Here is a 6,758-nt window from a genome sequence, read left to right on the forward strand (position 1 = left end):
ATGAAATAGGAAATAAAGTCATTTTTCAAGAGTTTCTGGCATTGCTAGTTAAGTATTTTTCTTTTTCCTTTTTTTTACTATTTCTTGCTATTATATGGCACAGCCTTCTCTAACATTATATCTTGTCACTTTCTCATAAGGGGTGATATTGGGAGGAGTTGTATAATATTCAGAGTTTACTGATCACTGATGCCAATTCCCTTACCCTTCTTTTCCTGAGGAACACTAGTGGGAGACAGACCTTAACCTGAGTTAGTGTCATGTCCCTTTAACATGCATTACAATACATTTTCAACTTAAAAGAACAAAAGATTTTCTTTGAAAAAAAAAAATGTCTCCTTCCCAAATACATTTTTAGAGGTTGCCACTTGGAATTCATTTGCACAACCTTCAAATATGTCAAATACTGACACAATGTCACGTGCTCATGCTGCAGCTGTTATCAGGTTATTTCAAGATTTTTATTAGCACAGCAGGATTACTGGTATCTATGGGATCCATACATAAATGCATATGATCTGTATGTATTAGGGAAATATTTTGAACCAGTAGTTGTTTATTTCCTCTTATTAATATTTTTTTTAACCTGAAAGCCATCCTACCATTAAAACTGGACCCAGTCTGGAGTAGATTTCCCCAAAAAAGGCAGGACATAAAAGAACCCAACAAAAATGAAGTCTGGGGACTTTCCTGGTGACGCAGTAGTTAAGAATCTGCCTGCCAATGCAGGGGACACAGGTTCAAGCCCTGGTCCGGGAAGATCCCACATGCCACAGAGCAACTAAGCCCGTGCGCCACAACTACTGAGCCTGCACTCTTGAGCCCGCAAGCCACAACTACTGAGCCCACGTGCCACAAGTACTGAAGCCCGCATGCCTAGAGCCCATGCTCCACAACGAGAGAAGCTACCACAATGAGAAGCCCGTGCACCACAACGAAGAGTAGGCTGTGCTCAACGCAACTAGAGAAAGCCCGCGCACAGCAACGAAGACCCGACGAAGCCAAAAAAAATTAATTAATTTTTTAAAAAAAGAAGTCCAGAAAACCCTGTCCTTTGATTGCAAGAACTGAACAGTAGAAAAGATTTTTCTTTTTCTTTCTCTTTCTAAAAAAAATTTCAAAGGTTTAGTTGTATCTCAAAGTAGGGTTTATAACAGATAATAGAATTTTTCCACCACACAGGGTGGAAATGACAACCCTCTCTGGGCATGGGTGGAGAATTAAGGGGAAAAGATAACTTTCAGGTGTATGTTGGGTCCCTACCACATGTACATGTCCTGTATCCCAACCAAAGCCCAGCCTTGGCAGGGAGATGGAAGAAATCACAGAGAAGTTATACAAAGTGGAGAGGTTTGACCTCTTTTCCCATATAGAGCCCAGGTAGCCTGAAGAACCCTTCATGAGCTCGCTGCTCTCATCCAGCCGCGCACCAAGTGGCAGAGCGGCAGTGGTTGTGTGAGAAGCTAACGGCAAACAGCCTGAGCCTGGTCCCACACAACACTGCAGGCCAAGAGTTGTCACAATTTTTCTGCAAAGGGTCAAATAGGAAATAGCTTAGACTTTGCAGGCCATACAGTGTGGCTAGTCAACGCTGCCCCTGTCACAGGAAAGTAGCCATGGACAACATGGAAACCAATGGGTGTGGTTACGTTCCAATAACATTTTAGTATTTGAAATTTGAATTTCAAATTTATGACATTTGAATTTCATATGATATTTGTATATCATAAATACTATTCTTCTTTTAATCCTTTTTCAACTATTGACAAATATAGACTTCATTCTCAACTCACAAACCAGACAAAAACTACGGCCAGCGGGTCATGGCTTGCCAACCCCTGCTGTAGACCCCAGCGTGGCAGAGCAGAATATCTAAATGCTTCTAATGCCCAAAGATGGATGAAGAAAGGGATGAGGGAGTGGGGGAACTAGATGACTTTCAGTTATGACGAGTGGATGCTTCAAATGGTCCAGCATTGACTACAGAAGCAGAAAAGTATGAAAGGACTACAGGCACCAGTGGTGGGTCCAGTAGTGACAAGCCAAGACTTGGAAGCTCGGTGGGATGAGGAGAGAGTTGTGACAGGGACCATAAGCCTTTCCCCAGAGGCCAGGGCAGCACATACATGTATATACTCACGTCCCCTCCCACACACACCCTTGACGTCAGGTCAGCCCAGAGAGAAGGTAATAACAGGTGGGTCCAATCTGATGCTTAAGGTTGTTTTTCTACTTTCAAGAAAAAAAAAAAATTTTTTTAATACAATTAAAAGAGCACAGCCAAAAACTTGTCCCTTGATTTGAAAAGGTCCATTCATCACATATCCAATATTTAGGTCTATTTCTCCAATTTTTTATCTTGTCCATTCATCTCTACAGAGCTTCTTGGTTCACAAGCACTATGTGTAAATTACTATCACTTTCTAAGCATTTAAATAACTACTAAAAAAGTCCCACCTAGCTATGTTTCTTTTTAAAGAAGCCTCATCAAGCTTCTTCATCATTTATTCTTTCAAATGAACATGAGATTCTACTCTGTCAACTAAATTGGAAAAAAAATGAATTCCTCTGGGATTCTGATTAAAATTGTTTAAGGCTGCAAATTAATCTAAGAAGATGCCATACCTTTAGAAAACTAACATTTACCATCCAGAAATATGGTTTGCTGTATCATAGTTAAGTATTTATGTCTCCATAAGTTTTTCCATTTTCTTTAAGTATACTTTTCTGGGAATTCCCTGGCGGTCCTGTAGTTAGGACGCCATGCTTCCATTGATCCCTGGTCTGGTCGGGAAACTAAGATCCCACAAGCCGCACAGTGCTGCCAAAAAAAAAAAAAAAAAATCTTTATTTTAGGTTTTTTTTTTGGAAGGGAGTAGTTTATTGCTAATGCAAATTTAATGTTTTATTATATATGACTGTTATATATAAAGATACTGATTTATGTGTAATTACTTTATATATAATCCTTTTTACAAAACACTCCTAATTCTTCCCATAATTTTCAGCTAATTTGAAGTTCTCCAGTTAGACAAACTTACTATCTGCAAACAATAATAATTTACCTAATTTTTTTGAAGTTGTACAAGAGATAAAAGTACATCGTTCACTGAAAAGGACGCAAATGACCCTTGAAGGTCTGGGGAATAAAAGGTGAACTTTGGCCATGACAATGAGCTCATTTGTTATGCTACCACTCGCCCTTCACCTATCAGGCAAAAATTCAAAAGTTGGCAACACGTTCTGTTGGTGAAGCTGTGGGAAAGAGGCTCTTTCAAGTGTTGATGGTGAGACTGTAAATGAGTCAATCCCTACAGAAAGGAATTTGGCAATATCCAGAAAGGATAATACAAATTTACCCTGTGACCCAGAAATCCCATTTCTTAGAACTGATCTCAGATATATTGCCAAAACCATGAAAAGGACATGCAAATATATATATATATATATATATATACATATATATACACACACACACACACACACACACAAGGCTCTACATTGTTTTTCTTTTTAGAAGTTTTTAAAAATATTACTTACAATCTCTGGGACTTCCCTGGTGGCGTAGTGGTTAAGAATCCACCTGCCAATGCAGGGGACATGGGTTCGAGCACTGGTCCGGGCAAGACCCCACATGCCACGGAGCAGCTGAGCCTGTGCGCCACAACTACTGAGCCTGTGCTCTGGAGCCCACGAGCCACAAATGCTGAGCCCGTGTGCCACAGCTACTGAAACCTGCACGCCTACAGCCCATGCTCTGCAACAAGAGAAGCCACCACAATGAGAAGCCTGCACACTGCAACGAAGAGTAGCCCCTGTTCACCGCAACTAGAGAAAGCCTGCACGCAGCAACCATGACCCAATGCAGCCAAAAATAAATAAATAATAATAAAAATCTAATCTTCTTTCTTAATAATAAAAGCATTCAAAGAACTAAATCATTCTCTAAAAATAGCTTTAGCCATGCTCCCCTAAATTTTTATCTCCTGCTTTATTGTTCTTACTTTGTCCAAAGTCTTCAATTTCTTTAATAGGCTTTTCTTCATTTTGGGTAACCTGTCTATTTGAAAGTCTTCGATCTTGAAAGATTATTTCTTTATCCTTGAAATTCAAATATTTTATTCGTATTTGTCTAAATGCTCTCATTTATTTCAGCATAGTAACCGGGGATCCTTTTTTTGAGTTGTAGGTTTTGTGACTTTTTAGCTTAGTGAAGTTTCTTTCTTTTGTGTCTGACACTTATACTCACTATACCTGTGCTTTCTTTTCCCACATTTCCCGTTTTACAGATTTCCCAGAACTCTCCTCTCATTTTGCCCACTCATCATTTTTAACTATTCCTTCTATTCAGAATTATGGGTGAATTTCTTGATTTTCCTTCTCTGAGACAACTTCTACTTTCTGCAGTGTCCATTCTGCAGTTCCTCACCTCCATCAAATTCAATCATCACTTAAATTCCCACGCAGACATTCCCAGCAGAGATCATCCCTTCTCCCTGCTTATTCCAACCGTGTAAACACACTGTTCCAGTGAATCTTCTTGATAACACAAACATTTTTTCCCAAATTTTCCTCTATGTTTGTAGCCAATCTATGCCTTAAAGGGATTTTTCCTCTGAGTCTCTAGGATTGTTCATTAAACTGTAGAGGACCTCATGAATTCTTTTACAAAAAAAAAAAAAAATTTCTCCTGTATCAGCGCTTAGTCTTGCCTATCTGCAGGCCCTTCTCTTGTTTACCCACACTTTCCGAAGTAAAGGCCTGTGCATTGTTGGGGAGGAAAACTTTTCCTTCTACCCTTCTAGGTTCTTTGGCTGGTCTAATAATCAAATTGACAAAAGACAGATTAATAGGAGAAACACAAATTTAATTATGTACCTAAGGGAACCCCATAAAATATGAGGCCCAAGGACGAGTCGGGCAATTGAGGTTTATATGCCATCCTGATCTAAAGAATGGGATGGGGCCTGGGGCTTCAAAGAGGAGGAGGGTAATTTGCAGGATAATAAGAAGAACAGATGTCTGCCCTGCCATACAGATAGGTCACTGGGATAAAGTTATCTCTGGTAACAGCTCTCTCTCAGATTCAGGCCCCCTGTCTAAATTCTTTTAGGTAGTTAAGGAGGAGGTAAAAAGCTCTCCTTGAGTCTTTTGAACCTTGGTTGTCTTCAGCTCAAAACAATCCACATGCCAACATGGCATATTTTGGGGAGGTTCATCCTGAACCCCTTCAGGTACTGGAGGACTCTTATCTACTTATTTCCTGAAAACTGTAATATAATTCTCTCTAATAGTTTAATTCATTTCGTTTGCACTCTATGCAGTTAAAAGTATTAAAACATCAGACATATTGATGTAGGGCCCCTGCCTGAGTTCCAACATTGTTCCTGTTTTTATCTTCAGTCAGTCAGATCCAGAAGACTCTAGAAGGACTGGAATTAAATTTCTCTTGTCATATGTTGCCCAGAACATGACAGATGATGGATGTAATTTTATATTTAAGAAACAACCACTATATGTTTATCCAATAAGCGTATCAGCCACCACAAATTAAATCAGAAGCAAAATCTTTAGAGACGCAAGGATTAAGGGATATAGGGGTACCCGGGAAGTCCCAGGACACACATCGTCGTAAAACTGTGAGAGTGATCTTAAAGGGACACCTGTATCCTTGAGGTGGACTTTTCCTAATGATAAACTTATTAAAATCTTTCATTGCTACAGTCCACAAGAAAGGGAGAGATAGAAAAGGAGAGGAGAGGAAAAGAAAAATGAGGAGAGAGTATTTTTCCTAAATCATGCACTGAAGCAAAGCACATCTCTTGGAGTGCTAAAATTGTATAGATCCTTACAGTAGCGTGTAATTACATTAAACAGTACAGTATAATAATGATATAGTTAACATTTCTGAGTTACCTTCACCATGTGCCAACACCTGTTTTTAAATATCATAAAAAGTCTGTGAGAATGTGTGTTGTCAGTCCTTGAAAGTGTCAGCTGGTATCACTACCCTCCTCCACATTTCCTGTGTGCTTTATTTTCTAGGCTTCTTTAATCTTCATGTCTCTTTTTTTTCTTTTTTTGCGGTCCGCAGGCCTCTCACTGTTGTGGCCTCTCTCGCTGCGGAGCACGGGCTCCGGACGCGCAGGCTCAGCGGCCATGGCTCACGGGCCCAGCCGCTCCGCGGCACGTGGGATCTTCCCGGACCGGGGCACGAACCCGCGTCCCCTGCATCGGCGGGCGGACTCTCAACCACTGCGCCACCAGGGAAGCCCAATCATCATGTCTCTTAAACTCTCCCCCTCTTCCTGTTCCTCCTCCTAACAATGATTATCAACATCATCATCTGAACTTTCTGGAAAACATCTTCCTTCCTTCATTTTTCTCTTAAATGTCTTTAAATACTTTAAATGTGGTTTTATCATCTTTTTGCAATAGTTCCACTGTCTAAATGCATCAACAGTATGATTCTGCTGATTCTTGCTGCTGATGGCTTGTTTCCTCATATATTTTATAATTTAGGATTGTGAGGTAATGTGCAGTAGGATTTATCTCGGGCAGTGGTGGTCAACTGGGACAATTCTGCCCCCTGGGCATTTGGCAATGTCTGGAGACATTTGGGCTTGTCACAACTGGGTGCTACTACCATCTAGTAGGTGTAGAGGCCAAGAGTTCTGCTAAACATATTACTTACCTAAAAGATGGAAGAAATGGTAAGACAAACAGTGGAAGCAATCTAGAGGTTTTTAACAGCAGGA

The sequence above is a fragment of the Lipotes vexillifer genome, unplaced genomic scaffold (assembly GCF_000442215.2).
Source record: "Lipotes vexillifer unplaced genomic scaffold, Lipotes_vexillifer_v1.1 scaffold417, whole genome shotgun sequence".
Classification (NCBI taxonomy): domain Eukaryota; kingdom Metazoa; phylum Chordata; class Mammalia; order Artiodactyla; family Lipotidae; genus Lipotes; species Lipotes vexillifer.